The sequence below is a fragment of the Euprymna scolopes genome, chromosome 37 (assembly GCF_053919585.1).
Source record: "Euprymna scolopes isolate OS-2025 chromosome 37, ASM5391958v1, whole genome shotgun sequence".
NCBI lineage: Eukaryota > Metazoa > Mollusca > Cephalopoda > Sepiida > Sepiolidae > Euprymna > Euprymna scolopes.
In genome coordinates this window covers 65,797,327-65,807,326 of record NC_136518.1, presented here as the reverse complement: position 1 = coordinate 65,807,326, position 10,000 = coordinate 65,797,327, and the positions used below count along the sequence as shown (strand labels likewise).

Sequence of the window (10,000 nt, the reverse complement as noted above, 5' to 3'; positions counted from 1 at the left end):
ATAGAAATATATCTAGCATAATCGATCTATTATATGTATAAAAGTGAGAATGTGTGTGTGTGTGAGAGAGAGGACAATTGTCAACCTATGTATACAACAAATTTTTTATCTACAGATTTCAAAATTTGTATATTGGGCATTCAGACATATTTCAATATATCTGGCATAATCTGTCTATTATATCTATAAAAGTGAGAATGTGTGTGATAGAGAGAGAGAGAACAATTCTCAACCTATATACTCAACAAATTTTTTATCTACAGATTTGAAAATTTGTATATAGGGTATTCAGACGTATGGAAATATATCTAGCATAATCTATTATCTCTATAAAAGTGAGAATGTGTGTGTGTGTGTGAGAGAGAGAGAAAGAGAGAGAGAGAACAATTCTCAACCCATATACTCAACAAATTCTTTATCTACAGATTTTAAAATTTGTATATAGAGTATTCATACAAATAGAAATATATCTAGGATAATCTTTCTATTATATCTATAAAAGTGAGAATGTGTGTGTGTGTGAGCGAGAGAGTGAGAGAGAGAGAGAGAGAACAGTTCTCAACCTATACATTCAACAAATTTTTATATATAGGGTATTCAGAAATATCGAAATATATCTAGCATAATCTATTATATCTTTAAAAGTTAGAATGTGTGTGTGTGAGAGATAGAGAGAACAATTCTCAACCTATGCACTCTACAAATTTTTTATCTACAAATTAGAAAATTTGTATATAGGGTATTCACACATATGGAAATATATCTAGCATAATCTATCTATTATATCTATAAAAGTTAGAATGTGTGTGTGAGGTAGCCAGAGAGAGAGAGAGAGAGAGTAAGAACAATTTTCAACCTATATATTTAACAAATATTTGATCTACAGATTAGAAAATTTGTATATAGGGTATTCAGACATATGGAAATATATCTAGCATAATCTATCTATTATATCTCTAAAATTGAGAATGTGTGTGTGAGAGAGAGAGAGAACAATTTTCAACCTATATACTCAACAAATTTTTTTATCTACAGATTTGAAAATTTGTATATAGGGTATTCAGACATATGGAAATATATCTAGAGTAATCTATCTATTATATCTATAAAAGTGAGAATGCGTGTGTGTGTGAGAGAGAGCGACACAGAACAATTCTCAACCTATATATTCAACAAATTTTTTATGTACAGATCTGAAATATCACATTTGTATAGAAGTAGAAATCTTGATACCTACTCTGATACCTAATAAAAGAAAGGACACTCTTTAGGGCGGATTTTGATTATAACAAGTCACTAATTAGAAATTATAATAAACATTCTAATAATTTAAGAATTTTACCAAAATAAAATTGCATGGTAATCACCCAATTTCTGCCACAAAATTTTGATTGGCAGAACTCATAAACATAAAATATATATTTTCTAATTTCATCTTTTTTTTTTCTTTTTACATAATCTGGTTTGATGTTTTCCCAAATATTCAAATCACTATATTTTGCTGCTTAATATCAAATACAGCAACTGAGTTATTTTTATGCATCAAACAATTACATTTTCTCATTCATCCAAACTAATCACTGAACATCAATTTCATATTTTCTTCACTAAAATATTACTGTGCTTCATGTCATCAAGTGGAGCGGATCATTTTTTTTTCATTTGTTCACACATTTTTCCAATTTATATATATTTTAAAGATTCTTAGCCTATGTCATTGCATACCAATCTGTTTATTAAAAGTTAAGGTTCACTGTAAACACATATGTTACACCAAAATAAAAACGCTTCAGATAATGTCTTGATATTCAATTCAGTTTCTCACATGACATCTTATGAAGTTAGTAGAAATGTTACAGACTTTTGAATCTCAAACACTTTCAATACTGTGCACTGATAGTTTCTTTTTTGCAATATAAGCACATTCATGATTTTTTTTACAAACGTTAAAAACTTTCACATTGTGTAGCAATATACTGAAACAATTATAAAAATATTTGTTTTTATTTTGAATGATGCAGGGCATCTGAAGAGAGATTTTTCTAACAAAATGAAAGTATAATTTTTAGCAATAGGTATCTAGGAAAAGGCCACTACATATGTTATAAGTTCCAAATTTCCACAACCTGGCAAATACTGGTACATGCTAGCAAATTTAGATTTGCAATTACAAAATATGATTCTAATTTTTTCCTTTGCTCTTTATTCTAACACTACACTAAGTTTACTGTGTTATTTCGCTACAGTTGATATTGTGTAGAACAATAAGAAAATCATAGTGAACAATGCATTCAACAAAATTTCACACACATTTCTAGATACCTATATCTAATAAGTTCAAAAGAAAGGACACACTTAGGGAGGTATTTTGGTGGTCAAGTCACTAAAAAGAGATTAGCTGGTTTCCCGGCATAGCCCAGGATATAATAAAGATTGACTGAAATACATGTTCTAGCTGGTTTCGAGGCGTTGCCAGGGATGTAATATAGACACATTATGTTGTATATTACCTGTTCTCTTCTCCCTAAGGTAAAACAATTTCATATACATGCTGTAAATTACCTATGCTAGGGATAAAACATGAACAATATCAGTCCTAGGGTAGATAAAACAAATAATACATAGAGATGAAAGATTCCTCTCCCCTAAGAATCAAACATATGTTCAATATCTGCTTTTGTTTTTTCATTGTTTATACGGTCCCGAGCAACGCCGGGTAGCCCTGCTAGTCTTCTATATATATAAAAGGCAAAAATCGGTGTGTATGTATGTATGTATGTATGTTTGTTTGTAACGCTAAAACTTTTGACAGACACAACCAAAGTTGACAAATTAGGTAGCATATTGCACCTTGATCACCCGGATGACAAATATCGAAATTTCACGTCAAACGGACAACTAGAAGGGGGTTAACTGATCATTTTTCTCCCAGGGGGGCCCCCCAAAAAACCTGTCATTTTAACATTATTCATTAGCTGTCACGTGACGTGACGTCAGCTCAGTAAAATGTCGGCTACGCTGAGCCTCTGACGTACATTAAAGCTGCCTGCGAGGAGTATCATTGATACTATAACACAGTTAAATATTAGTTTAAGAGTCGAACCGTTATTACCAACGGATTTATCGCACTTCAAAAAGAAGAATCCCAAAATTACATAAAAATTGACGTAGGGAAAATGTTTTTATTTTTGCTTGAAGTTTTTTACCGGCGAAGAAAGATGACTATGCTCTTTGCTATAGTTTACCATGTAAACAAGGCTTTAGCCATTTTGTTTTTACCTCCTAACTCTGTTAAACTGGAAGGGGGAGGGGTGGCTATCAGTATAAGGCCGCTTAAATACACGAAAATTACTTTTATACGAGTTTGTTTTCTTATGAATGGAACCGCGTTTATAGGGGGGAGGGGGGAGGAGGCAATGTGCACAGTCTCCCAAGCATTACCTACTATAAAAAAAGATGCACATTTACCCTCTTCTCTCACCCTCTTTCTCTCTCTCTCTCTCTCTTTCTCTTCTCTCTCTCACTCTCTTTCTCTATCACCCTCTTCTCTCTCTCTCTTTCTCTTCTCTCTCTCATCCTCTTTCTCTCTCTCTCACCCTCTTCTCTCTCTCTACCTTTTTCTCTTCTCTCTCGCACCCTCTTCTCTCTCTCTCACCCGCTTCTCTCTCTCTACCTCTTTCTCTTCTCTCTCGCACCCTCTTCTCTCTCTCACCCGCTTCTCTCTCTCTACCTCTTTCTCTTATCTCTCTCTCTCTCTCAACCTCTTCTCTCTCTCTCTCTTACCCTCTTCTCTCTCTCACTCTCTGTGTACACCTTTTTCTCTTCTCTCTCTCTCTGACCCTCTTTCTCTCTCTCTCACCCTCTTTTTCTGCTCTCTCTCACCCTTCTCTCTCTCTCTCTCTACCTCTTTCTCTTCTCTATCACCCTCTTTCCCTGCTCTCTCTCACCTTCATCTCTCTCTCTCTACCTATTTCTCTTCTCTCTCTCTCCCTCTGCTCTCTCTCACCCTCTTCTTTCTCCCTCACCCTCTTCTCTCTCTCTCTCACCCTCTTCTTTCTCCCTCACCCTCTTCTCTCTCTCTCTCTACCTCTTTCTCTTATCTCTCTCTCTCACTACCCCTCTCTCTCTCTGTCTTACCCTCTTCTCTCTCTCTCTACCTCTTTCTCTTATCTCTCTCTCTCACTACCTCTCTCTCTCTCACCCTCTTCTCTCTCTCACCCTCTTTCTCTCTTACCCTCTTCTCTCTCTACCTCTTTCACTTCTCTCACCCTCTTTCTCTCTCACCCTCTTTCTCTGCTCTCTCTCACCCTCTTCTCTGCTCTCTCTCACCCTCTTCTCTCTCTACCTCTTTCTCTTCTCTCTCTCTCACCCTCTTCTCTCTCTCTTACCTATTTTGTAATATATATATATAGATATATATATTGTACAAACTATTGTACAAACTATTACCACTTATCAAGGCCTATAGGCCACTCGAGGATGAAAGTTTAAAAGTGCACAGTAGTCAAATTCGGCAAAGATGACGGAACCGCTTTAAGAGGAGGATGAATTATTCAGTGACTCCAACCTATTTTGTTACATATATGTATGTATATATTTTTGTAAAAAATATATATTACTACTTATCAAGGCCCATAGGACACTCGAGGATTAGAGTTGAAAAGTGCACAGCAGTCAAATCTGGGAAAGAGGATGGAACCGCTTTAACGGGAGGATGAGTTATTCAGCGACTCCAACCTATTTTGGTATATATATATTTATATCTATATTTATTTTTAAATATATATTACCACTTATCAAGGCCCATAGGCCACACGAGGATGAGAGTTTAAAAGTGCACAGTAGTCAAATTCGGCAAAGATGATGGAACCGCTTTAAGAGGAGGATGAATTATTCAGTGACTCCAACCTATTTTGTTATATATATGTATGTATATATTTTTGTAAAAAATATATATTACTACTTATCAAGGCCCATAGGACACTCGAGGATTAGAGTTGAAAAGTGCACAGTAGTCAAATTCGGGAAAGAGGATGGAACCGCTTTCACGGGAGGATGAGTTATTCAGCGACTCCAACCTGTTTTTTTATATATATATTTATATCTATATTTATTAAAAAATATATATTACCACTTATCAAGGACAATAGGCCACTCGAGGATGAGAGTTGAATAGTGCACTGTATAAAAAATACGGTAAAGAGGATGGAACCGCTTTAACGGGAGGATGAGTTATTCAGCAACTCCAACCTATTTTTTTATATATATATATATATATACTTTTATTAAAAAATATATATTACCACTTATCAAGGACAATAGGCCACTCGAGGATGAGAGTTGAAAAGTGCATAGTAGTAAAATTCGGGAAAGAGGATGGAACCGCTTTAACGGGAGGATGAGTTATTCAGCGACTCCAACCTATTTTTTATATATATATATATATATATATATATATATTTATAACAAAAATATATTACCACTTATCAAGGCCCATAGGCTACTCGAGGATAAGAGTTGAAAAGTGCACATTAGTCAAATTCGGGAAAGAGGATGGAACCGCTTTAACGGGAGGATGAGTGATTCAGCGACTCCAACCTATTTTGTTATATATATATATATATATATATATATATATATATTTTGTACAAACTATATATTACCACTTATCAAGGCCCATAGGCCACACGAGGATGAGAGTTTAAAAGTGCACAGTAGTCAAATTTGGGAAAGAGGATTTAATCGCTTTAATAGAAGGATGAATTATTCAGCGACTCACACCTGTTTTGGTATATATATATATATATTTATAAAAAAATATGTATTACCACTTATCAAGGCCCATAGGCCACTCGAGGATGAGAGTTAAAAAGTCCACAGTAGTCAAATTTGGGAAAGAGGATGGAACCGCTTTAACAGGAGGATGAGTTATTCAGCAACTCCAACCTATTTTGTTATATATATATATATATATATATATATATATATATTTTTCATAAAATATGTATTACCACTTATCAAGGCCCATAGTCCACTCGAGGACGAGAGTTGAAAAGTGCACAGTAGTCAAATTGGGGAAAGAGGATGGAACCGCTTTAACGGGAGGATGAGTTATTCAGCGACTCCAACCTTTTTTTTTATTTTGTAAAAAATATATATGACCACTTATCAAGGCCCAGAGGCCACTCGAGGATAAGAGTTGAAAAGTGCACAGTAGTCAAATTTGGGAAATTTGTTATATATCTATTTTTTTGTTACTTAGGCATTTCCACTTATCAAGGCCCAGATACATCTCGAGGATAAGAGTTAAATGTGCACAGTAGTCAATTGGACAATAAGGCCCAGAGGCCACCCGAGGATAAGGGTTGAAAATGGCAGTAGTTAATTGGACAACATAGTAATCGTTAGTAATGGAAAGTCGGGAAATTTGTTATATATATATTTATATTTTGTTTAGATAGGCATTACCACTTATCAAGGCCCAGAGGCCACTAGAGGATAAGTGTTGAAAAGTGCAGTAGTCAATTGGACAAAATATAGTAATTGTTAGTAATGGAAATTCAGTAAATTTGTTATATATATATTAATATTTTGTTAAATACGCATTACCACTTATCAAAGCCCACAGGCCACTCGAGGATAAGGATTGAAAAGTGCACCGTAGTAGTCGGTTGTAATGGAAATGCGGGATATTTGTAATATACCTATTTTTTGTTACTTAGGCACAACCACTTATTAAGGCCCAGAGGCCACTCGATGGTATTACCACTTATCAAGGCCCAGAGGCCACTCGAGGATAAGCGTTTAAAAGTGCAGTAGTCAATTGGACAATATAGTAATCGTTAGTAATGGAAATTCAGTAAATTTGTTATATATATGTATATTTTGTTACATACGCATTACCATTTATCAAGGCCCAGAGGCCACTCGAGGATAAGGATTGAAAAGTGCACAGTAGTCAATTGGACAATATAGTAATCGTTAGTAATGGAAATTCAGTAAATTTGTTATATACCTATTTTTTGTTACTTGGTCATTTCCACTTATCAAGGCCCAGAGGCCACTCGAGCATAAGAGTAAAAAAGTCCACAGTAGTCAATTGGACAATAAGGCCCAGAGGCCACCCGAGGATAAGGGTTAAAAAGTGCAGTAGTCCATTGGTCAATATAGTAATCGTTAGTAATTACTACTTCTCAAGGCCCAGAGGCCACTCGAGGATAAGGGTTGAAAAGCGCAGTAGTCAATTGGACAATACAGTAATCGTTAGTAATGGAAATTCAGTAAATTTGTTATATATATATATATTTATATTTTGCTAAATACGCATTACTACTTATCAAGGCCCAGACGCCACTCGAGGATAAGGGTTGAAAATATTCAACAAATTTTTTATCTACAGATTAGAAAATTTGAATATAGGGTATTCAGACATATGGAATATATCTAGCATAATCTATCTATTATATCTATAAAAGTCAGAATGTTTGTGTGTGTGGGTGTGTGTGAGGTAGAGAGAGAGAGAGAGAACAATTCTTAACCTATATATTCAACAAATTTTTTATCTACAGATTTTAAATTTGTTATAAAGGGTATTCATACATACGGAAATATATCTAGCATAATCTATCTATTATATCTACAAAAGTGAAAATGTGTGTGTCTGTGAGAGAGAGAGCAATTCTCAACCTATATACTCAACAAATTTTTTATCTACAGATTAGATAATTTGTATATAGGGTATTCAGACATATGGAAATATATCTAGCATAATCTATCTATTATATCTATAAAAGTGAGAATGTTTGCGTGTGTGTGTGTGTGAGGTAGCAAGAGAGAGAGAGACAGAGCGAGAGAACAATTCTCAACCTATATATTCAACAAATTTTTTATCTACAGATTTGAAAATTGGTATATAGGGTATTCAGACATATGGAAATATATCTAGCATAATCTATCTATTATGTCTATAAAAGTGAGAATATGTCTGTGTGTGAGAGAGAGAGAGTAAGAACAATTCTCACCCTTTATATTCAACAAATTTTTATCTACAGATTAGAAAATTTTTATATAGTGTATTCAGACATATGGAAATATATCTAGCATAATCTATCTATTATATCTATAAAAGTGAGCATGCGTGAGAGGAGAGAGAGAGAGAGAGAGAACAATTCTCAACCTATATACTCAACAAATTTTTTATCTACAGATTTGAAAATTTGTATATAGATTATTCAGACACATGGAAATATATCTAGCATAATTTATCTATTATATCTATAAAAGTGAGAATGTGTGGGTGTGTGAGAGAGAGAATGAGAGAGAACAATTCTCAGCTTATATATGCAACAAATTGTTTATCTACAGATCCGAAATATCACATTTGTATAGAAGTAGAAATCTGGATACCTATTCTGATACCTAATAAAAGAAAGGACACTCTTTGGGGCGGATTTTGATGATAACAAGTCACTAATAAGAAATTATAATAAACATTGAAATAATTTAAGAATTTTATCAAAATAAAATTGCATGGTAATCACCCAATTTCTGCCACAAAATTTTGATTGGCAAAACTCATAAACAGAAAATATATATTTTCTAATTTCATCTTTTTTTTTATATAATCTGATTTGATGTTTTCCTTAATATTCAAATCACTATATTTTGCTGCTTAATATCAAATACAGCAAATGAGTTATTTTTTATGCATCAAACAATTACATTTTCTCATTCATCCAAACTAATCACTGAACATCAATTTCATATTTTCTTCACTAAAATATTACTGTGCTTGATGTCATCAAGTGGAGCGGATCATTTTTTTTTCATTTGTTCACACATTTTTCCAATTTATATATATTTTGTCTAAGATTCTTAGCCTATGTCATTGCATACCAAGCTGTTTATTAAAAGTTACGGTTCACTGTAAACACATACGTTACACCAAAATAAAAACGCTTCAGATAATGTCTTGATATTCAATTAAGTTTCTCACATGACATCTTATGAAGTTAGTAGAAATGTTACAGACTTTTGAATCTCAAACACTTTCAATACTGTGCACTGATATTTTCTTTTTTGGAATATAAGCACATTCATGATTTTTTTTTACAAACGTCAACAAATTTCACAATGTGTAGCAATGTACTGAAACAATTATAAAAATATTTGTTTTTATTTTGGATGATGCAGGGCATCCGAAGAGAGATTTTTCTAACAAAATGAAAGTATAATTTTTAGCAATAGGTATCTAGGAAAAGGCCACTACATACGTTATAAATTCCAAATTTCCACAACCTGGCAAATACTGGTACACGCTAGCAAATTTAGATTTGCAATTACAGAATATGATTCTAATTTTTTCCTTTGCTCTTTATTCTAACACTACACTAAGTTTACTGTTTTATTTCGCTACAGTTGATATTGTGTAGAACAATAAGAAAATCATAGTGAACAATGCATTCAACAAAATTTCACACACATTTCTAGATACCTATATCTAATAAGTTCAAAAGAAAGGACACACTTAGGGAGGTATTTTGGTGGTCAAGTCACTAAATAGAGATTAGCTGGTTTCCCGGCATAGCCCAGGATGTAATAAAGATTGACTGAAATACATGTTCTAGCTGGTTTCTAGGCGTTGCCAGGGATGTAATATAGACACATTATGTTGTATATTACCTGTTCTCTTCTCCCTAAGGTAAAACAATTTCATATACATGCTGTAAATTACCTATGCTAGGGATAAAACATGAACAATACCAGTCCGGGGGTAGATAAAACAAATAATACATAGAGATGAAAGATTCGTCTCCCCTAAGAATAAAACATATGTTCAATATCTGCTTTTGTTTTTTCATTGTTTATACGGTCCCGAGCAACGCCGGGTAGCCCTGCTAGTCTATATATATAAAAGGCAAAAATCGGTGTGTATGTATGTATGTATGTATGTATGTATGTATGTATGTATGTTTGTTTGTAACGCTAAAACTTTTGAAAG

At 33.6% G+C, this 10,000-nt stretch overlaps 1 protein-coding gene across 9 annotated transcripts in view; it reads left to right on the top strand.

Moving 5' to 3' along the window:
* The window catches only part of LOC145261213 (voltage-gated inwardly rectifying potassium channel KCNH7-like), a 1,042,998-nt gene that overhangs the window by 264,245 nt on the left and 768,753 nt on the right, over positions 1-10,000 (top strand). The window lies entirely within an intron of this gene.